Here is a 24539-nt window from a genome sequence, read left to right on the forward strand (position 1 = left end):
GCCACTGGCAGGAAAAAAGCCCTGAGGTTCAATTTTGAGATCACTGACATAGTGTTTGAGTGGTCTCCCACTGGCACCTGGCGGGACACCAAATTAAGGAAAGCCACACAATGAATGTGTGAGAAAAAAAATACATGAGTGTATACACACAGAGGCCAGGGACCCCCTAGGGGAGGGTGAGAGAACGGAGGCCTCAGAATTATAGGAGGGAGTGTCGATGGGGTGCTACTGCTGGGATTTCACGCCAGTGGCCTACAGGTAATGAATTATTTTAAAAGGAAATTGGCACCAACATGATCTTAGGTCAAAAAGTAAAAAGAGCGTGTTTTCTATGCGTGCTGAATTAACTGCCAAAGCCTAATTCACGTGAGTGCCTGTGAACAGAGCATAAAGCTGGAGGTGGCAGCCCCCAGAGAGGTGACTTCCAAGCCTCATAGAGCCCTGAGAATCCAGCTCTTCTCCCTTCCCCATTGCCACTGCTCACCTCCCCTGAGGACATTGTGTTGGCCTCAGGCTTGCTCAAGGAAAGGAGGAGCCCGTTGCCTGCTGGAATATGAACTAGTCACTAGTTAAGAAAGGAACTTAAAATTCATTTACATGTATAAAGCCTGATGGGCTTCCTCTCCTAGACTTTGGAAGACACTGAGTTAAGGAAAGAGAGTTGATCTGACCCATGGCCTATCTCCCAGGAAATGCTGTGGTATTGGGTCAGTTTTCCTCAAGACTAGTCCAGGGACATCCCCTCTCTGGAAGCTAAAGCAGGCCTTAGCGAAAGCTGTGTCTTCTTCCTAGCTCATCCAAGCACCTCCCTCCGGCATACATTATGGGGGAGCGTGTACTCACAGAGCTGCATGTGGGATTCCAGAGAGAGCAGATGCTCACACTGCAGTACCAAGAAATAGCCACCAGGGGGTCTTTCAACATGATTTTAAACTTCAAGTGTAGTGATCTGAGGGGCTAGGAAAAGGCCACACTACCTCCAGTGAGGTTGGTGGCCCTTCTGCCTGAGATGAGCTCAGCTAAGATACTCCAGCTCAGGAGGAGGCACGCAGCTACTTGTCTTTAGTTCTTCTGTTATGAGACAATCCATTTACCTCAAGTTACCCGACGCCCTAGTGCACACAGGGGCTTGGAGAGAACGTGTAGGGTTAGATAAACCAGGAAAACTCTGCTCACGTGATATGAGGAGACTCTTTGACACGTAAGGACACGAGCTCACAGATGTGGCTGACTAGGCTTTGCCAGTAGCCCTCAACCACTTACTTCCATTTCCCAGCAGCATGCCACCTCTTTATTCCTATAAAGCTCCCAGCATCATTGTCCTCCGGCAAGCCCTCTCTCACCCTACCTCCCCTACCAGGAGTATCTCTCTTCTTGGGAGTGAGATTTCTCTCATTCTGCTTCCATGGCCAGGGAACTCCCATAGCCAGACCTTGGTTTCACAAGCCTTGACCCTTCTGTAGCTTTGATGGGAGCCCAGGGGTCTGGTAGAGCTAAGCAAAGCCTTATCAATCAAGTTGGGCAAAGCTGGTCCCAGCCACAGATCATCCATGATTCTAGAAGCCCATCCTAGAGGACCCAGAAGGGCTCTCCTTTCTCAGGGAGAATGCTAGAAATTAAAGGGGAGAGGGCAAAGTGGAGTCAGTCCCCACATGGGTCCTCGTGATTAATGATGCTCCCAACATCCCCCTGAGGCTCTCTAAGCAACTGTACGTGGCTGCCTTGGAATGTGGCATCAGCTGCCCTTTGGGAGCCCTGGCCCCTCCTCAAAGCTCCAGAGCCTCCCTCTGCCTACATCAATGCTGCTGCTCTCACTTTCCCAGTGTTCTAACTAAATCTCACCAAAGAGGAAGGAGAGGCATTGCACTTTGTCCCATCCTCCAACTGAGGCTCAGAAAGAACAGATCCCCAAACCCTGCCTCTGAGTTCTAGTTCCTCTCCTTTCTGTAAGGGACACAGCCTGGCATTTAATGGCTGTTTCACACCCCTATTTCTTCATCGATAAAATTACAGCTCCAAGTGTTCTTGTGAAGACTGTGAAAGTTAACACATACCATTTGCTTAGGCAATTGACAGAATGGAAAGGCCCTGGAAGTGTTTGCTATTGTTATTATCTCTGGCTCCATCTCCAAAGATATACTCCAAAGAGTAGCAGTCAAATACTTTGCCAGCCTATACTCTCCCACCTAAGAGCAGCAACCAGCTTCTACAGTATTTGGTACCTAGATTCTGGCAGACCTTATCACGATGGATTTTCTTCTTATGCCCCTAAAACACAGCACCAACACAGGCATTACAACGTGAAGAGAAGGATCTTGGGTAATACAGTCAGCTCACCTGGCACACCTAGACAAGCCCACCAAGCCAGCCATCAAACAGGGAAGCCAGTGATAGAGCCTCTCACTTCTTTAAAGTCACTAGGAGCCTGGAGTCCAAGGACTCCACTGCCTATACATGAAAAATGAAGCCAAGTAATCCAAGTCCAAGTCGTGTGTGTGTGTGTGTGAGAGAGAGACAGAGAGAGAGAGAGACAGAGACAGAGAGAGACAGAGAGAGAGAGAGAGACAGAGAGAGAGAGAGAGAGAGAAATGAAAAGTTTATCTAGTGCAAGCATTTCACAAGGGCCCACTTACAGCTGTGAATCCCAGGACTTAGCAAAGTGAGCAAAGCCACACCCAGAGGAAGCCCCTTAGGGCGCAGCCAACATCCTTGGGCCACAGGCCCAGGAGGGCCTAAGTCAGTTCCTGTCACACCTCTCCAGACCATAGCAATCCTTTTGCGAAATGACATATTTGTCCCAGTGGTCTATAAGGTTTTCACGCTCCCACACACTACAGAGGGCTCAGACATACCAATGTCATCAGAAGGAATCATAACAGGGCATGTCTATAGCTCACCTGGTATGGACACTGTTTGTGATGCTACAATAAACCAATGGGGGCATACAGTGATCTGTGTTGTACAGATAGGGAAACATTCTTGAGGTATTAAACAGCTTTGCTTTGGTGACAGCAAACTGAGATTAAATGTTAGACCTGCCTTATCTCCATGGAAACACGCTGTTACTTTTGTAATGAACATGATAGCATCAGTAACATCTAGTATTTCAGGCACATCAAGGACCTTGTGCCAGACACTGCGCAAGTGTCATCTTGCTTCATCTTTCACCAACTCACACAATGTGTGCATAGTCGCTCCAGTTCTGTCACTCTTGGAATGGAAAACCAAGTCCACCTTAGCCAGAACACACTCTCCTGCTCACTGGCCCAACTTTATCTTTGGTAACTTCAGAATCACTGTGTAGTACAAAGAAGGTCACCTGCTATCAGAACACTGAAATCTCTTAACTGCTGCCCCAGATTCTCAAAAGCACCCCAAGAGCTGTCATTCTGATCCCTCTGTACCTTCAGGCTGCCTATGACCCTGAGTGATGACTTCAATACAGTGTCTTCTTGTATTGGTCAGTGCCCCTGGGAGTCTAAGTGTTAAATATCCTAAGCACTGTGTCTTGACATAGTAACCAAACAAAATACACAGACATGGAGATGCACATGTCATATCAGTGCCTGCCCTGTGCATTCACATGTAGGACACAAAAATGTAGAAATGCTTATGTTTAAATACACACACACACACACACACACACACACACACACACACACACTTGCATTATGTATGACTGAAAGTTTATGAAAAGAAACACCACACAACTATTACACATCTCTAGTTCAATTTCTTTCTCATTACTTTGTTGTGACTAAATACAAGAAGCAACTTAAGGAAAGAGGGGGTTGTTTTAAGATCTCGCAGGCTGAGGGAATGCACTCTACTGTATCACAGAAAGCTCAGCAGCAGGAGCACAAGGGACCAGCCATATTGTGCCCATACTTAGGAAGCAAAGAGAGATGAATGCTGGCACTCCCCTGGTTTCCTTCTGTTATCCTTTCTATTTGGTCCCAAACTAGCCTATGTGATGGGGTCACTTGCATTCTTCTACTCAGTTAGACCTTTCAGGGATGTTCTTACAGATGCTCCCAAGGGTATACCTTATTAAAACCCTAGGTGTTTTTTTTTTAATTACTTAATTTTTTTTGAGACTGGGTCTCACTAGGTAGCCTTGTTGGCCTGTAGCTTGATATGAGGTTGGCCTTAGAATTGTGCCAATCTTCCTGCCTTTCCCTCCTGAATATTGGGATTCCAGGTATGTGCCAGCATCCCCAGTTCCCTGGGTGTTTATTAGTCCAACCAAGTTGAAAGTAAAAATCAAGTGGAAGTCAAAAAATTAACCATTATACAGCCACACGCAGACTGACTGGGCGCCTCTGCTCCTGAACGCCTTTCTGCTCCCCACCACCCTCTTACCCGGCCCATGGAAAGTGAGGGCCACGAGACCGGATCCCTGCAAGTGCACAGGACACAGCAGCCACTGGCCCTTGAGAACATGAGCCAATAGAAAGCCCTGGTATGTAGCCTAGAGTGCCCTGCACAGGACTCTCACAGTGGAGCCTACATCAATAACTACACCTCAAATGGAAGAGACAGAAAGTGCTCAGATGACCCAGGACTGGTGGCCAAACCTCCACCAGGACAAGGACTGCATTGGGCAAACCAGGCTACCACAACCCAATCCCCACTGCTGGGGAATACAGAGGACCGGCACGCAGCTTGACAGGGTGCCCTGGGAGCTTTGTTGTGTGCAGTGGCTTGGGAAGACTGCCATGCATCCTAGAGATGGGGAAAGGGTGCCTGAAGGAGCTGTTCTTCTGTATACCTCCTGACTCCTTCTTGTCAGTTTAAGGAATCTGTTTGTGTGGGTCCTGGGTGCCAAGGTGATGGGCCTTGCCATTGTCCTTTGGCCAGGGCAGCAACCTCACCATTTAGCATCTTGTGAAGCTCTGCTTGCTTTAGCCTGTTCCTCTAGGGAGACAGTTCTCCAGCCCTCTGGGGACCTTTCTGCTCTTTGGTCTGCTCTTCCTGAAATAGAACAGAGGCAGCCCTGTGCACCTTTCTCCATCACCAGACCCTGGGAAAACTCTTCGTTTTCCCATTTGCACCTGTCCTTTCACACTCGGTACCATTGGCTAGCATATGATAAGGACCTGAAGTTGTCTCCCATCTGTGCTCAGGGTTGACTTGCACCATTCCTTGAGTCCTTTGGATACAGAGGGTTTCATGTCAGGGATAGCTCACAAGACTCAGACATTCTGAAAACACTCAGCTAGGGCCTGTGCAGGAGAGAGCACCCTTCACCCAGATGACATCACAGTGCTTTCCAATCCTAGAACACTGGAAGAGACTGCAGGTTTTCGTGTGGAATCTCAACTATGGTTTTGCCTGTGAGATTAGATGTCTCTGGAAACTTCTCTGATGAGTAGTTCAAGCAGGGAGGGATGCATGTGGTTCTAGTGCCCAAATGCCTTGTCATGTTTCTAGAAGTCACAGAGGCTAAGAGCTGTGATATTAGTGTAGGATACAGGAACAGAGGTCTGTGTCCAAAGCTACTTCAGGAGCAATCAAAGCTGTGGCTGCACCTGTCTCTTCTTGCTGAGGTGTGGGTGTTCTCCTGACTTTGGTATGGCTTTATCCAGCATGGGGCTCTCAAAAACAGGTGCCCATGCAGTCGTTCTCCGAATTCATGAAACATCTGTCATCTCCACTCAGTCCCCAGACTAACTGGCCTAATAGGAGTAATGGCCTGACACATGCAAGCTCAAATTCATATAACCTCTGGCTTCTGGCCTCCGACTTTCTGTGGATTTGTTGGTGCTCCCTCCCATCTACAGCACACCCTGCAAAGTTTAATCACTGGCCATAAAGACAGGTCCTTCTAACTTGCTTGCACATACAAGTCCTATGGCTGGGGCCTGCCTCGTCTTAATACCTAACAAATTTGACCATCACAGATGAAAAACTCCTTTCCCCCAGTCCATCAGAAATGCCAATGCTAGCTGAGGTGAGATTCTGCCTGCTGCACTCAGGCATCCTTGGTAGGCAGGTTGAGAGCATGATGTGTCTATGTCAGGAGGTGCCAAGCAACCCCAGCCTCTCCCTGTAACCTTCTTGGAGGCAAGTTGTCTATCAGAGCCCTGAGACTGCTGCAGAGTGAGTAGTCTAAGCAACAGAAATGTATTAGGGGGTGAAGAGATGGCACAGTGGATAAGAACACTTGCTGCTCTTCAAGAGGATTCAAGTTCAGATCTCAGCACCAACACTGGGTGGCTCACCTACCAACTGTAGGAAAGCCAGCACTCTTCCTGGCCTCCACAGGTATGCACATACACACATACATACAAGTAAATAAAAATTAAATATGTATGTAAATATATATACATACACAGATACACACACATATGTGTGTGAGTGCATGTGTGTGTGTGTATGTGTGTGTGTGTGTGTGTGTGTGTGTGTGTGTGTGTGTGTGTGTAAAGAGAATTATTACCTTCTATTCTGAAGGCCAAAGTCTGAGATCATGATATCAGCAGGGCTAGCACCTTCTGGAGCTGCAAAGTGGTCCACAGCATATCCCCGTGGATCCCTGTAGTTGCTGGCACTCCTTGGGATTTCTTGAGGTGAGCACCACCCAGAGGCCTGCCTTTGTCTTCACAAATCATTCTCCCAAGTGCTTGTACACAAACTCCTGCTGTCTACAGGGTGGCCAGTCTCACTGGGTCGCTCCTTACCTAGCTCACCCTACTTCTAACTGTGAAGATGACTTCCGAAGGAGCGCATTCACGGGCAGTGGAGGAAAGGACTCCACTGTGGGGTTCTGACAGGATGCGATCCAGCCTTTCTCTATAAAAGAAGAGTCTACACTCCTCTCCCCCCAAAGCCCTGCCTAGTGCATGATCTATGGAACCCAAAATGAGAAGCCAAAACCAACCAGCACCTCCTGAATCCTCCACCGGTCTCTTTGCCCCAAGGAAATTCTTCACATGAAACTATAAACACAAGGATGTACCTCACAGGTGCCCAAGACCAGCTCCTAACCAAACAATTCCATACTTGGGCAATATCATAATTTTCTAATCATCTAACAAGGTATCAATTTATGGGGATAGATTACATCCATATGTGAGTTGATATATAAAAATAAATAAATAGATAATAACTAAATAAATAAAACTGCAGTCATTAACAAATGATTTCTAGATAGAGGATGTGTGGCTTATGATCTCAGTTGAAATTTGCATGAGCTCTTATTTGCAAGGTAGAGAACACAGGTGTTTCCCTGCTCTAGTTGCACCCTTTCAGCAGAGGTGCCTAGCCAGGCTGGAGTTAACTCGGACTACATCAAATGGGAGCTGGAGAAAGAGCTTTGGCCTTTGCCAGAGTTCTGTCCCCTAGCTCCTCCTTTCCTTGTGTTTTTTTTTTCCACAGTTTTATGCTTTGAGTTAATGTCAAGAATAAATCATATAAGAAAGAAAAATTCAAAGCTGCTAATCAAACGGCAGCTTCCAGTACGATATACAGAGGCAGGTAGAGCTCTGTGAGTCTGAGGCCACCCTGGTCTACGTAGCAAGGTCCAGGCCATTCAGGGCTAAATAGAGAGACACTGTTTAAAAATTAAACGCAAAGACAGCTCTCTAGTCTGTGCTCCACAACAAACTATCTATGAAACCTTCAGTAAGACACTGGCCCCATCCATTCTACTCATTACTCCCTTGACCTTTCACTCTACAAACACTTCTGAATCTCTCACTGAATGTCAATTCCTATTTAGCCTGTGTCTCTGTCCATGACAGACATCACTGGTTGATTGCTGTACTCTTTGTTCCAGATCCTTCACTTATCTCACTGGGCACCCACTGAAAGACTCTGCCTCTGGGAGTCAAATCTCAGAAAGGCTTGGCATGCACGGTGTCTGGGGAGGTAGCTGTGTGTCATGTACTCATTTTGAAAGCATGAGGACCTGAGTTCAGGTTCCCAGCACCTGAGTAAACGCCATGCGCAATGGCGTGCATCTATAACACAGAACTGGGAGGCAGACAGAGACAGCAGATCCTGGGGGTTGGTTAGCTAGTCAGTCTAGCTGAAAGGGAAAGCTGCAGGTTCAGTAAAAGGCCCTACCTTGAAAACATAGATGGGATAGTGGAAGAAAAACATACCCAATGTGTATATCTGGCCTGCACATGCACGTGCATGGGTGTGTGTGCCTGCAGATAAAGACAGGGAGACAGATAGACAGACAGCAAGAGCCAGAGATAATGGAGACAGACATAGATGACAGACACAGAGACAGAAGGCAATCTTCACCCTGAACAGACAGGAAGCAGCAGAGAAGAGAGATCAAGGCACCACTGCCATAGAAAACAACATGAGAGACACCAGTGCTTAAGGACTCAAGAGTCAAGAGTCCAACACAGGAAGAGCTTGGTTTTCTGTCTGACCCAGATACAGAATCTCACCCATGCAAAGGGGGCTCTACCATCTGCAAGTAAGAGAGAAAAGGAGCAGAATTCAAGTGACTGTCCAGAATCAGTTTAAAGCTTTAGTTCTGGCCAGACTTAGCACCAGCGGCAGACTTCTATCCACACAGGGACCTGTTTGGCCACTTTTCATGGCTGCTGGGAGCCCCTGCAGCTCCCAGAGATGCTCCACATTCCAGTAGTTAATTGGTTTGTTCCTCCTACAAGAGCGTGTGCTGATCACATGACAGTCGCATTATTCTCCATCGTCTTTCAAATGGTATCCATTCCTGGGCTGACCGCAGGACTGAGATTCTCCTGGGTGTTTCTTGGGGCCATCGAGAGGGCGGTCGATGCGCCTATCAAAAAGGAAAATGTCTGCATCTTGGGTTGCAACCAAGCCACAACTCGGAATTTCCTCTTCTGGCTAAACTTCCTGAGACAAAAATACAAAAGATGGAGCTGTGGTAGCCTTGCCTCTGAAAACTAGACCACAATTGGTAGCTGAACAAACGAGGTGGTTGGCTGGAAATCCCATGTTCTTTGGCTGACATCTCCAATATATGACAGAGTCTTCCAAGATGCCATTTAAAGCAGGCAGCTGGCAGCTTCCCTGCCTCTATGTGCTGCTAACAGCCACCCTGAACATACGGCTGAACACAAAGGTAGCACCTGGGGCATGACACATATATGTTGAGTACAGACCTGACCCCAGTCACAGAAGTGTTTTGCATACATTCTTTTCCCTATCTAATCTTCACTCTGAAATTAATTCATAATTATCTCCATTTTATGGCTGGAGAAGCTAAGGCTTTGTGAGGTTAAGCAAGTTACCCAAAGACACACAGCTAGTAAATCATCAAGTGGAAATGTCAGCCTACGACTGACTACAACATCTGTGGCCTTAATTGTTCAGGCTCTGCCTGTGGCTCTCTCCCCATTGTTCTGCCATTTACTCCACCCCCAGAAGACTCTTGGCTTAAGCTCAATATTATGCCAGTAAGCAATTATCTGGGCCATGGCAATTCCAGGATTGTCTACAAGCCAGAACCAATTTTTGCTCTTCTCCCATGAAGTTCTGGGGTTGTGTTCCACAAACAGGGCCCCTGTATATACAAAGAAGGGGGGGCTTGGGTGTCTGTTCTGCCTCAACAAATTTATCACAGCTCTGAATGAAAGATAGGACTGTTCAGATCGACATGGAATAGCCCACCCCCAGGGGGAGGGGACCCTCTAATTTCTACACCCAATCTATGGCTTCAGTTTCCCCAGTTATGAAATGTTTTCAATTTAGCCATCCTAAATGCTTCCCTCCCAGCCTCTGAGAGACCCATGGGATGGTTTATATCAGGAAGATGATTATCACATACCCTGCAGGTGGTCAACAAGTACAATGCAAAAACTGATCATCCTTGCAACATCTTTCCCTCCATCCATCTACCTCCCCTCCTACTAATCCATCCACTCAAGAGCCTGTCTATCCAGCCTTCCAGTCTCTCCATCCTCTCATTCCACCCCCAACTATTCATCACCTGTCAGATCTTAGACTCACTGGGGTTTTAAATACAGAGACAAACAGCGTTGAATACTCATGCTGTTTTCAAGGTGCTCATAAGCTGAAGCCCTGTCAGGAGCCAGTATGCTTATGATCTCCCAAGAGGTCAAGCTAGAAACTAAACCAACAAGAAAGAAATTACTTTCACCAGGAGTCTTCATGCTCCATTGACCCTTCCTAGCATGGAAGAGGGGTTTCAGGCAAGAGGAATGGAGTAGGCATGGGGCAGAGTGCACTGTGTCTGTTAGCACCAGATAAGAGGGTGACTGCCACCTTGTCAAGATGTAAGTCAAAGCCAAAGAAAGAACATGTCCCTTTTGCAAGCCAGACTGTGCGTCCTTCCTTGGGTCTGTGTGTTGGGAAAGGGGAAGAATATGTAACACAGGCAACACATACACTCACCCAGCTCTGTCCACAGGTCACAAAGCCATGATTCCACGTGCAGAGCCAAACCCAACACTCTCTCTCTCTCTCTCTCTCTCTCTCTCTCTCTCTCTCTCTCTCTCTCTCTCTCTCTCTCTCTCCTTCCCTCCTATCTCCCTATCTCCCTCCCTCCTAACCCCCCCTCTCCCCCTACTCCCCAAAACAGCCAACTTTTGTAGGAAAGGGCCAGAGTCCATCCTTACACTTTGATGAGCAAACTTTCCTTGATACTAACTTCTCCCAGTTTAGCCATCATAGTTCCCGGTTGTATCAGGCAGAAGCATCAGGGAAGCCAGTTATATGCATGTCTTTTATATGTGTCACTAGAGTAGCTGATGGAAACAAAGGCACTTAACAAAATCAGTCAGGGTTCTCTGCAACGTGTTGGTCTGTCTTATTTATGGGCAACTTCCCTCCAGATTTCAAAGCTAGGTTTCCAGTTCACTTGTTCTGGGCCCAACGCTATGGTAATGGCCCATTTAGCCCTCCTTTTCTCTTCTGTTCTTTTCATAGATTCCATCCCTCCATTATGCAACTTGCAGACTTTCCCTCATATCAGTCCTTGTCAATCTTACTACCATGGACATTTAAGGCTGGATAATTTCTACCATTGTTGCTGTTGTCCTGTGCATTCTAGTGTTTAGCTGCCCCCCAACCTCTACTTACTCGATGCCAAAGCCCCTGTCTGACTAAAGTAACCACCCAAACTTCCTCCAGACATTGGTAAATAATACACTACAAAGTCCCCCTGTTTAAGAACTGTAGAGTCAGAGGAATGAGCTTCTCCACTCTGGGAGGGAGCATCATCGTGTCATTGTGGTGCAGAAAGGTTTGTTCCAACAAGGTAGAAATAGTTACTTTGTCCTCTCTGTCCATCTTTAGGCATCTGCCTCTTTGTCCACCCAGGCTGCTGCAACGCTACACCTTTGACTGAGCATATGATAAGCAACACAGATTTGCTCATGGTTTTGTGGGCTCCAATTCCAAGATGTAGTGCATTCAGTGTCTGGTAAGGGCCCACCCTCATGCATAGCACCTTCACTTTTCCTCACATGGTAGGAGGGGCCAACGAGCTCCACCCCATCTCTTTGTGTGTGTGTGTGTGTGTGTGTGTGTGTGTGTGTGTGTGTCTGTGTATGTGTGCGCGCATGCGCGCACGCGCGTGTGTGCCAATCTTATTCATGGAAAAGCTCTTATAACCTAACCATTTCCAAGGCTCATCTCATAATCACATCACTTTAGGGGTGATGTAGATTTAGAAGAACGTTTTGTTGCTACTTTTCCAAGCCCCCAAACTGAGAATTCACTAGCCTTCAACCACTACAATCTTCTGGGAGCAGAATTCATTCTTCTTGGCCCTCTCCTCATAGTCTAACATGTAAGAAGGCTGAAATTCTAAAACTCTTCTCCACTGGCCGCATCGATGCATACATACCACTGCATTATAGAGCCATGGTGGATGTGTTTTATACTTTTGGCAAGGAGCTTCTGGGCTCAAGGGTTTGAAGTACAAATTGGTGTCCCTCTGTTTAAAAAAAAAAAAAAAACAAGCCTATGGCTTCCTGGCCTGCACTCCTCCCAGACCAACAGGTTCTGGACTCTCATCTATTACTCCACAGAAAGTTGCTAGACCAACTAGGCTACTTCTCTTTCTCCAGGACAAAAAGATAGAGTGTAAACTAGCCTGCAGTTGGCCTATCTTTCATGTTAGCTTTCCCAGGATGGGCCAAGTTCCAGATTGAAGACAGAGTCCCACAGAGTGTTAATCTTGGTGTCATGTCACCATTCATTGCAAAGATAGGTATGATGGTGTAGGCGATGGCTGTGGTAGCGGGGACAGTGAGGAAGCTGGCAGGAAGGAAATATTCAGTACCTGACATCCTGCCACGGGCACCAAGAGGACAGCAGCTAACCCATGCAGAGGGGCTTTTAGTTTGCTGGTCCTAATGCCCTTGCCTAATTCTCAGGCACTTCCTGAATGAAATTGGGCTTGAAATGAGGAGTTCTCATTCAGAGCAGGCCCTCAGGAGGAAGCATGAACTCTGAAATGCACTGTTGTAGGAAATGTTAAAGCTTCTTTTAATATTCTGGTTGGAAGGGGGAAAAATTAGAGTGATTGCTGCTCTTGGTTTTTCTGTGAGTACTGATATCCACGTGAGGTCAGCTGGCACAAAAGGCTTTAGAAGTGGCACTCTGAGGCAGCTGGATAGGATTTGCCACCCTCAGTTCTCCGTGGCTCTCCACCACCTTTGGAATGGTTAGTTCTTAGCTAGGGTGATCCATATCATAGACCCCAGTATCTGTTCTCATGTTGTCCCAAACATGTGACAGCAAGCCACACAAGCCCCAAAACTAGACCATGACAGCGCCCCAAGATAGGAACACGTGTTCCAAATAAACATTTGCAAAAAAAAAATTTCCAAATATTCCTCATCTGTTTATGATGCAAGGAATATCTCCTGGTGACAATGAGAATGGCACAGAGATAAAAAGCATACACTGAGCCCCACAGCCAGAATTGCCTGTTCACCCTAGAAATTATGAACTTTGTATCTGATTGTCCACAGTGTAATTTCCTACCTGGCTAGTTGACTCAAGGGGTAGGTGATTTGAGAAGGGGTGGGTGAGAAGAGATGATGTGACAGATGTGGGGAAATTTCCAGGGCAGCCTCTCAGTAAGAGAGCATACGTAAGCTCACACTCACTCTGGGCAGAGGAGACAAGCCTAGGCACTGTGAAAAAGCATTTGGGTTCTTTATTTAATCTGGAACAGTTGTCCCCACATTAGGGTTTACTAGGGTCCCCAAGTCTTTATCGAGTCCCATAGCTACTCCAAGGAGCTCCATAAAGCTTTCTGTACAATGAGCAATGCCTATAACCTTAATGCATCTTATATCATATGAACTTTAAATACTTTTTAATTCATATAAATGCCAACATGATTAAAGATACAAATTTACCTCAAGATTTTCTCAAATTCACAGTAACATTTAGTTATTAAGTAATTTTTTTTCAAACACTCATTTGAAAGGTCCTTGAACTATTCTACAGAGCTTAGGAAATTTTTTGACATTAAAAATGAATCCTTATAATCTCTCAAACACTGGCATTCTTCTCAGGTTTCACTTTCCTGAATGATTTTAGAGACTTCAAAAGGTTGGAAGCAAACCCTTAGAGCTAACAAAAGCACAGGGGACACCTGTGGTCAATTGCAAAAATTGCCACAATTCTTTGCAGCTTCTACCATTAAGAGGTGGACTCCATTTCTTGACCTTGTGGTTTGGTTTAAATAATGGAATGCAGAGAGCAGAATGTTATATGAGCTACAACATCGAGCCTCAAGCATCTTTGCCTGCTCCTACATGCCCTCTTGGGATTGTGCCATCACCGTCCTGGACTAAAAATCTAGACTTGCCAGATGGAAGATGACAGGCTACAAGGGTCAGAGATGAGCCATCTCAATGAGCCCCTTTTAGCCAATCAGGCTCCAGTAAACCCAGTAGCTGATCATAGACAAATGAGGCTTCCTAACTAAAAGTAGTTGGGCTTGGCCAGCCCAGGTGATCCCGGCCCCAAATGTTCTCCTATAGAATTCCAAATTCAATAGATAGCTGTTTCTTCTACTCTTCTTTTTTCAAAGGGCGTCTTTATCACTGATAAGTGAGAATCTTTAGTTCACCTAATGCTGTGTTTCAGTTCCAAACTCCTCAATGTATACACAGACTGTTGCCACCATTAAAAAATTATAAGCAAGGTTATTATTAATCATAAAATGCTGATAAAAAATCCAATGCCTCAATATACTTTAACATCTTTAAAACTCCCAAGAGAGCAGCTTGTGAGGCTCTGTCCCAGCCAGAAACACTGTATTCTTGAGCTTAGCCATGGCCTTCTAAGCCAGAGCTTCCACACTTGTCAAGGAGAGGACACCTGAGAACAAGGCTACACAACTCACATATCAGACATCTGCCTTGTTCACCACCAAACAGTCTCAAAGCTGCAAAGGAGTTAGACATGATGGAGCCACTGTTTTAGCATGGTGACCTTCAACCCCTCCCTCCTCCATATATATCTTTTGGCCTGTCTGATTTTTATCATCTTAGGAGCCTTATTGAGATTTCCCTTTCCATCCACACAGCCCAAAATCAAGATAGTACCCAAACCATTCCACTGAGCACACCTCAGATCTTCCCAAAGAAGTCACGTCCCCTAATGCAGCTATGAATAGAGCATCTAGGGTCACCTGAGCATGGCAGGGGCCTAAGATTCCTGGAGAGAGCAGGGTCAGCACAATACATTTAAATCCTCCCACCAAGTTGGTAAGAAGAGAGTCCTGTGCTCACTTTATCCATGGGGCCAGATCATGGATCTGGGGAGGGGGAGGGGGAGATACAAACTAGAAAACAGCCCTCCTGGGCACAGCACAGCCTGACTCTACAGTTCTCAGCCTCCAAACTGTGTCTTATTCTCGCACTTTCTTTTCTAACTGCTCCAAAGACCACTTTTGCCTCATAATGTCAGTGTGCATCCAAGAAATCTTTGTGTGTGGAAACCATAATATTTAAGGAGATAGTTTACTAAAGGTAAAAATGAGAATTTAGACAAAAATTTACTGTAGAACCAGCTTTACACATCAGGCTTCCAGACATTTTATTCTACCTGTTCACCACCCGTCCCACCCCCACCAAAAAAAAACACCCACTGCCTAGTGTAGAATATTGAGCATAAAAGAAAAAACTTAAATTTTCCTCCCAAAGGAAACCTGGTATTCTGGCTTTGATTGCCATCCTCAGGGCACTGAACCATGCCATAGAAAGAGGCTTTTCAAGTCCAATCCATTAATTTCCCCTGGCAACCAAATACTTAGGGAAATATCTTAATTATTCTCACAGCAACATGAGTAGTTCATTGCCAGGAAGGAATGAGCATTTGTGAGCAAAGGGAAGAGGTCCTTTTGTCAGCGGTCACTGTTGTTATCTGAATCAGTTCAGCGTCACCTTCAATGCTAAGTATGTCTGGGCTGTGCTCGGTGCTGCCCTATTCTGCTCTCTACAGCGTGAATACAGACTTTCCCCAGCATTCCTTCCTATAGCAGCCCATGATTAGTCATAAAGATGTGACAAATTGGCAACCTCCTCCCCCAGAATTCAGAGCCTGACTTGCTTTAAGCTTTGCAAACAAGTCTGTACCTAGGCCTGTGTTGATACTGTTGTTGTAACGAAGAAAGTCAGCAGCAGCAGCAGCAGCAGCAGCAGCATCCTCACCATCATCATCGTCACAAACACAGACTGATCACTGCATGCTCAGCAATATTAACTCGTGCACACTCATAGCAACTACACGGGACAGACAGAACAGCACAGCCACTTCACAAAGGAGGAAGCTAAAGCGCGCGTGCACACACACACACACACACACACACACACACACACACACACACAATGTCGATTTATTGACTCAGATCATCAGCTGCTGGGAGTGGAGAACCAGAAAAGCATTTACCACCAGCCCTTTGCCATTCTGTGAAGCTGCCTCTCTGGGAAAGATAGAGCCCTGAGCAATAATAGGAAGTGTATCTCCAGCAAAAGGCCTGTGATGGACAGCACAGACAAGTGCTAAAGCGAGTGATGCTCTGGCTCTCGAGGCAGCATGTACAGTTGGGCTAAGGCCCATACCCATGAGCCTGGGGTAGGAGCTGCTGAGGGAACATCCATACCAATAAAACAGACGCTGAATAAACAGCAAACAGGAAGTGCCAAATAAGTAAGATGTGTGTTCTTGGGACTCAATATTTTGAGAGGACAAAGAGAGATTATCATCCTCATTGAGGATTTGTACAACACATTTTGGAATTTTATTTAGTGCCTCATGTTCACCAGATCTTATGCTAAAGGTTTACACACAAAATCCATATTTAATCCTTGAGACAAGTGTACATTGGTTCTCACTTCAACAAAGTCTAGTTTCCTGGAAGTTCTCTTAAGAATTGTGACTCAGAAGAAAACAAAACAAAACACAAAACAAAAAACAAAAAAAACTATGGTCTGGCCATCAAAGAACAGCATCCATTGGCACTGAGGTCCCTTGAGGAAAACCCCAAGCAACATGACCATCACAACACATTGAAGCCTTTTGAAAAGCCAGCTTTCTCTGCCTCCTCCTCCTCCTGCATCTCCTGTGCTTGGCAGTCTTCAAACCTCATTCTCTTTCCTCAGTGAGCAAGAAAACTGGTCCCCAACTGAGACCCTTCTGGCTCAGTGTCCTGATTCCAGCTGTGTCTTGCTCTTCAGCCAGAGGACCCTCCATTTGCATCAGAATTCTCCAGACTTCTATGCTTTTCTCTCTCCCCTCACCTCCCAGCCTGACTAGCAAAGACCTCAGGTAAGACACACAGTCCTGAGCAGAAAGACAGTGGCAGGGTGAGGCGTCCTGTCATGCTCAGTACTGAGTGTTTGCTGTTTGGGGGAGCATAAGTCAGTTATCAGTGACTGGCTTTAGATCAGGAAATGAAAGAGGTTCAGAAAAAATAAGAAACATTTTTAAGACAAACCAAGGAAGGGTTTGGGGTTGGGTCACATTCATACAAGTATACAAAACCACCAAACTGCTGCCACCTTTCAAGTGATCTCACTCAAATGCTCCTCCTGCCGCCCTTGCCTGGGTTGGTGCTCAGAATGTCCTTTACCATGGTCAGCCTTTGGCCCCTGGAGTATTGTGTGTAGGCACATACACACACACACACACACACACACACACACACACACACACACACACACTGCACTTGCAGATGAGTGAGCACTCAGTTACCGAGTCACACTTCCACCCACAGGACACTCACACAGTGTCCCAGAACTGTGTGATTTTTCAGCCACATCTGTACTAGAAAAGGGCAACCTGTTGTTCCAAACAGCTTCTGAGAACTCAGAACTTCTCCCTATAACTTTAAGTGCTAGGAATCAAATCCTTTGCATGAACATTTAAATGGTTTTAGGTCATGCTTGTCCTGCAAAGACATAGACAACTGACAAGCATTCAGTGCAAAATGGCCAGCCAGCAAAGACAAGTCCTTTCATCCACTGTGGGGAGCAAAGAGAACATGGAATATCATTTTAAATAAGAAATGGATACTTCATATGCTTCCATTTATAACAGGGACTATATTTTAAATAACAATTTAAATTAAAATATGCTATTATGTATACATATATTATATATAATACATATACAAATATTTATATATTCTCCTTTGCATTCTCTTTCCTTACCTAGCAATTTGTGTGGATCTATTTCTTGGTACCATTCTAGAATATTCTTATCCTCAAGAAGCTTGGCATAGAGAGACAGATCACACAACAAAGTAGAAAAATATGATTTTAGATATTTGTAAATTCTAGGAAAAAGATGAACTTGAGTAACACTATGGACGCAGTACAAGCTTTGACAAAGTCTGTTTTATGTTGAGGTCAAATAAGACTGGCTGAAGAAGTAGCATTTGACTGGAGATGTGAGTTTGGAGACAACAACTAAGCAAAGTTTGGCCTTGAGCCAAAAGCAAGTTTAGGAGGCTAAAGACAAGAGAAAGGACCCATGCTGTTGGTTATGGTAGATAGACAAAATGGAGGAACGAGAAATGGGTTAAGTTGGTGGGCAATTGGTTTTATAGAGCTTTGTAAACCAGTAAACAATGTTTTCTTACAGCAATAGAAAGTGTTTTGTTATTAATGGAAAATAAGATATATCAATTTATACGTTAGAAAGATTAGTTTGGATACTGGCTTCTTTCTGTGTTGGGAAGGGCTTCTCAGTCTCAGTACTTTTGACCTTTTAGACCCAAAGAACTTGTTGAGATGGGGTATGTCTTATGCATAGAAGAATTTTCAATGTCAGCCATGATTTCTACCCATTAGACACCAGTTGCCTCTCTCCTTTGTATTAGCAGCAGTTACCAAATATGTTTCCAGATATGGTCAAATGTCCCCTGGAGTATGGAAGAACTATGGTATAAAAATGTCATCTTCATAGAGAAAAAAGTAGAGCTAGAACCCCAGCTCAGAGGTTGTCACTGTGGTACAAGTGAGAGAGAGGGTAGCTTAAAGTAACCTTTTGGGGTACAAGATACATTTTGGAGTTAGAGCCGATGCGTTCTGCTGATGAGCTGAACATGAGAACGAGGGGCTAAGGGGTGACAAGTGTTTCGCTTGAACAGGCGATTAGATGACAATGACATTCATCAATATCAAGCAGCATAGTATAAATATGAAACACTCGAGGAAAGAGGCAGAAAAGTGGTTGGTTTGGGTAATATGGTTAGAGATCCAAGTTGAGAAGGCAAGCAGGTATTTAGATAGCATTCTAAACAGACTTCCAGTCAAGAGGAAAGGGTAACTTTGGGTAAAACATTTTAAGAAATTCAGGCCACATCTTTTCTTCTGCAGTATAGTCTGTGATAACTGCTGCCCAATGGAGAGGAAAGAGGAGGAAGGGAAAAGCTAGGAACCCAATCTTTCCTATTCTAAGAAATTAGACAGTAGAGATGATATGCAGGAAACCTGGGGGTGACACCAGCAGGTTCCATAATGTTGGAGAACTAGAAGGAAAATCCACTGCAAGGGCATTTTATTTTGTTGCCCACTGAGATGCCGAGCTAGGTTTCTTGTAGTCTTTGACCAATGTCAATGCCACACCAGAGATTTGCTTCCATGGGGGCTCTAATTCAACTTCAAGGGTAACAAACTGACCACTCAGACTCACATGCTTGAGTTCCTGGTGCCCAGGTAGGTAGTGCTGTTTGGGAAGACTAAGGACTCTTTAAGAGGTGGCCCCTCCCTGGAAGAAGTGAGCAGCTGGGAGTGGGTGTAAATCTCACTATGAAACATGCCAGGGCTGAGGAAGTCTAGACATGCGTATTAAGTTTTCTGAGCCATTTTCAGCTTTCCTGTAGCACATCTGGGATCTAGACATCCCTATGGGCCACCCAAGGGAGCCACCATAGCAAGTGACTCAATGACCTTGGACCAGATGCATGGGTGGACCTATTAGGTCATCGATATCTGGGTATGTGGTAGATCTTGAGTCAGCTGGCGAGGGGTGAGGGGGGTGCCGTCCTAGTTTCTTTTCCAGTTGCTGTAATAAAATATCCTGACAAAAACAACTTAAGAGAGGAAAGGGAGTAAAAAGAATGGTTTTGAATTGCCGTTCAAGAGGGCTACAGTCCATAAAAGTGAGGAAGATGTGGAAACAGGGACAGAAGGTGGGCACGTATGTCAGTTAATGCATACTGCATCCATGCCCAAGAAGCAGAGCTTAAACAGAAAATGAGGCCCAGGTATAAAGCCTCAAGGCCCACCTCCAGCTGCTCACTTCTTCCAGGGAGGGGTCACCTTTTAAGGGTCCACAGCCTTCCCAAACAGCACCACCACTTGGCCACCAGGAACTCAAGCATGTGAGTCTGCCTGGTCAGTTCCCATTCAAGCTCTTCTTGGCTTTCTCTCCCATAGCACAAGGACAGTTAGGTGAGTTGGGAGGGTGGCAGGTGAAAACAGAGCTAAAATTGAATATTAACTCCCACAAGCTGAACACTACAAAACACAGGCCATCTATTTTTTTTTCTTTATGACTTTGTTAACCTTGATAGTTGAACTTGGCTGTCAACTTAATAGGATTTAGAATCACCATGGTAACAAATCTCTGGACACGCATGTGAGGGATTTTCTAGATTAGGTTAACTGGAGCAAGGAGACCCACCTTAAATATGAACAATACCAATCCCGTAAGTTGGGTCCCCGGACTGAATACAAAGCAGATAGCAACATGGGCACAAGCATTCACTCATCGCTCTCTATTTCTTAATTGCGGACACGAGGAGACACCCTGATGCCACACCCTCCCTGCCAGATGTATTTCCTAGAACTATGAATCAACATAAGCCTTCCCTTTCCTACGGCTGCTTTTGTTAGGTTCCTTACCACAACAATGAGACTTCCAACTAATATAGTTCTCATTTTGCTGAGGTGAATTCTCCACACACAAACAGAACCAATGCGAAGTTGTCTACATCTATAAGCTTCTGCAGATTACTCCGTTCCTTGCCTCTGATACTAGCTTGCTCTGGGACGCTTGCAGTTTTCTTTAAGCTAGATGAAACTTCCTCCTTCCTAGGCTACAAAGAGAGTGAGCCTCACAACCACGGCTCTAGGCATAGGTCATGGAAGAGTAGGCATCCCAGCTGTCATATCTAAATTGTAAGAACGGGAGATAGGATCAAAAGAATCACCTAGCTCATCCCGTGGGCTGGATTATTTAACCTACAGGAGAGTTTGATACTGTACCCATCTCCAATACCATCTCTTACCCTGCAGAGGTAGCCCTGGGGGCAGGGAGTGAAGTAGGCTATGCCAGGAAGACTTGGGAACATTTTCCATGGCAGTCAAGAAAACACATCAAAAGAAAAACCCTGTTTCCCTTCTTCTCTTCCCTTTGTGCTTCCTTGAAGCCAAGGGGAATGACATCACAACAAAACAGAAGAGTTGCCAAGACATACTCTACAAAAATGTCCTCACATGGTTACATTTTCTGCAAATTACAGCATTTGGAGTATAAATCAGAGTAATTGTTTAAATCAGAGTGACTGTTGAAACAGATTTCCAGTGATCAAATCAAAAACGCAATCATTCTGCGGTTCCCCCTGGTGCTTGGAGCCCCCACATACTTCTGAAAGTGTCGGTTGTCAGTTACACGGGGGTGTTTACATTACCATGCTGCCCGAACAGAGAAAATATATATTTTAAGAAGAAAATGTGAATCCAGGGTTACAAGAATGTTTCTGAAACAGCTAAGTCATCTTGTTTCAAGTAAAACCAGATGTTTGCATCAAGAGAAAGCCAATCATTTCTTTTAATTATGCTCAATGGTCAGGCCACCAGGAATACCCACATGTGTACACATGAGCCAGTAGAAATCAAAGGCTTTGTGACAGAGAAAGCAATCAGCAGCTCCCAGACCACCAAATGGCATCCCCAGCACTAGCTCTGGTACTGCTTGGGTACATGTGCCATGAGAGCACTCAGCAAGGTGAGTCCTCTTTGTACCACACCCAGTGCCAGTGCCCACAGCCCACCTTGATGCCTGCCCTCCAGAAGTCTGGAAGAAGTCCAGGTCCAGAATGAATTCTCTATTTGAGAATATTTATGAGGCAAATCCTTGAGAAAGATCTCAGACAGCCTAGCTCTCCCCTAAAGTGCCCTCCATGGCTATTTGTTGCTGTTGTTGTTCCTAGGCCGTAGGAATATAAACAAAGAGGGAGCCCACTTCTTTGTCTTTGTTCAAGAGATACAATAGGGGTCTTCACATGGCCACACCTCCAGCTAGTAGAGGGAAACCTCACCTGTTATTCTGCCCTCGATTGTGATGTCCTCTTTATTGGTATGGTGGTTCTAGGGAGAGGTTATATCTTAGCAAGAGTGCAGGGAAGGTTCTGGAATTCTTTGCTACCCTGAGAGGACCTCTAGGCTCAATTTTAGAAGAAAGTCCATCCATCCACCAGGAAGGAGGCACTGAGCACAGTCATTCCCACCTGATAGTGAACTTCAGTGGTGCAGTCCCAAAGACAAGGTCTCCTGCCACTGAAGAAAGGCCATATTCCTAAGACTCCAGTAAAACAGCCTTGTTCCAAGTTGCTCGTAGTTCTGATTATTTGGTTTTGTTCCAAATGAACTCTGGAATTACCCCTGAAAGTACTTAATGGTACAAACATCATGCTCAGGGCTGGACACAGCTTGGTGGTAACACTACTTGCCTGATACGTCCAAGTCCTTGAGTTCCATTCTCAGCACTGGTTGGAAAAAATAATATTTCCTTTGAGTGTATTCCTCAAGTTTCATTGTGTAGGTACTTACCTCATAATTTTACCTACATATTAGTATTAGTTTTCTTTAACATATTTTCCTTTCTTCATCATGTGTTTTGTTAGGAAAAGCCTGAGGTAGACGCAATGCAGAACACACACAATAGAAACAGTGGCCATTTCCAACCAAGAGAATGAGACATTTTCTCCATGATTCATTGTGAGAGGGTGAGGGCACACCTAACATCTTCTCCACATCTTCACAGTGCTCCTAAAGTTCCAGGACTATATCCATCTTCTGTTCAAAATGGATCCAGCAAGAGAAGTTCTAGAAGGACATTAATCTCATCATTATTAAGCTGAGGAGCCTGCTTTGAACTCAGCCCAGAACTCAGACTGTGTCTGTGAAGCAGACATTTGCTTATAATGTCTTCACAGCGGTTGGCTAGTTATGTCCACCAAGCCAAACTGTCATGGAGACTCTTGAAGTCCGAAGTGGAGTGAGATTTGTCTAAAATTTTAAAACTCCATGCTTCTTGCCCACAATCCCAAAAAAAAAAAAAAAAAAAAAAAAAAAAAAAAAAAAACAATAATAATCTACATTGTTGCTTTGAAACATGCTTTGGTGCTAGTTTCCCTAATGTATACTTGGGGTTTTGGAGTCGTTATTGAAATACCCCAGCTGGATTGGGGGTTCCTGCCTTGTAATGATGGGGTCCACTCACCCAATCTAGTTCACATGCTGTAACTACAGCTCAAGTGCTAAACTGGAGCCTCCACAGATTCATCCATTGATTAAAGGTCTAACATAAAATTATTAAGCACCTATTGAGTGAAAACATCCCAACTCTTGGCTTCCAGGTATTTGAAGACGCATCAGTCATGACTATGAAGCCCCTGACTCGTCTGGAGACAACTGACCTTTGTTGAATCAGGGACAGTGTTGAGAAACACCCAGTCTCCTTTTAACTTACTAGACATCTGCCTCAGAGCAATGCTGCATGAGACTTAAGGAAGAATTCTGCTGAGAAACTATTCCTCTGCCAAGAGGTCAGAGACCGAATGGAATTTAGTTAGGTCTTTAACCAGAAGTACAAGTGCCATCAGGAAAGGAAATGCAAAGGGAAATTAAAGGGACAATTAGCTCAATTTTCTAACATCGGGTCCCACTCTGTTGGCTTAAAAAAAAGAAATCACTGGTTAGACCTATAAGATGTCTTCCAAGTATGTGGCACACACCTAAGTGCCCTCATTGAAGCAGGAAGCCCCATTAAACCTTTGACTATAACGTAAATCTCCCTTAGCTCTACCTATTAACCAATTCCATTGACATCCATCTTGAGGAAAGTTAGTGTGTGTGTGTGTCTGTATCTGTGTCTGTGTCTGTGTCTGTGTCTGTGTCTGTGTCACACAGACACACACAAAGGCCAGAGAAAGGCATCAAGCATCTTCTTCTATTGCCCTCTCTTTTAGTTTGGGGACAAAGTCTCACTGTGAAGTTTGCTGTTTGGCTAGGCCTGCTTACTACTCAACTCTTGGGATCTACCTGTATCCACCCCTAATGATAAGGTTACTGGCATGAGAAGCCACACATGGATTTCCTGGGAGTATATGGGATTAGAACTCAGATCTGCTTGCTTTCACAGCAAGCTTTCTTATCTATTAAGCCGCTGTTGTCCGCTCCCCCACGAAGTGGGTATTTGAAGGGAGAGGGCCTTTGCAGAGGCCTTACAACACGCATGTCAGGATCCACAAATCACCTGGAAATCAACCTTGCCTTGACCTTTCTGACATGGAGACAATCTGGAAAGCCACAGGCATCAACAAATCTAAGGCAAGGCTGTGGCAAGTTCCAGAGATTGCCACCAGAGGGCAGCAGGGCACAGAGACATCTTTGTTTCCACCATCCGGCGAGAAGGCTATAGGTGGGAAAGGTTATATAGGGAATGCAGGTTAGGATTGTGCCTAATGCGCTTAGTAAGAATGGAACACATCATAGCTCTGAACCTCAGCCTCCAACTCCTAACTGAGGCCTCCCAGGTCTCAGGAAAGGGACACTGTGGGTGGATTGTAGAGTTTTATTCTACAGCTGAAGGAACTGCCTGGAAAGGGCTCATTATCACTCACCATACCAATACTACAAAGCATGGGATTCTTAGTAATTTCAAGGTGCTCTAACCACTTTACCTCAAGCCATAGTTAAAATACATCTCACACTGCAATCCATGCCTAGCATGTTCTATCCCAAACACTAAAGCGCACCGCCTTTTCACACACTACCCTTCTCCCTCAGTTCTTCTTTCTCCTTAGGCAA

The 24539-nt window shown here is 45.2% G+C and overlaps 1 protein-coding gene across 2 annotated transcripts in view; it reads left to right on the forward strand.

Annotated features, from left to right (window-relative positions):
* The window catches only part of Ldah (lipid droplet associated hydrolase), an 868625-nt gene that overhangs the window by 643337 nt on the left and 200749 nt on the right, over positions 1-24539 (forward strand). The window contains exon 1 of one of the 2 annotated variants that reach the window (XM_051143347.1): positions 1099-1103. The exons of the other annotated variant lie outside the window; for it this stretch is intronic. The gene's annotated coding sequence lies outside the window, so the exon portion shown is untranslated. Of the gene's footprint in view, positions 1-1098; positions 1104-24539 lie in introns of those variants that run through there. 2 annotated transcript variants of the gene reach the window in all.

The sequence above is a fragment of the Acomys russatus genome, chromosome 1 (genome assembly GCF_903995435.1).
Source record: "Acomys russatus chromosome 1, mAcoRus1.1, whole genome shotgun sequence".
NCBI lineage: Eukaryota > Metazoa > Chordata > Mammalia > Rodentia > Muridae > Acomys > Acomys russatus.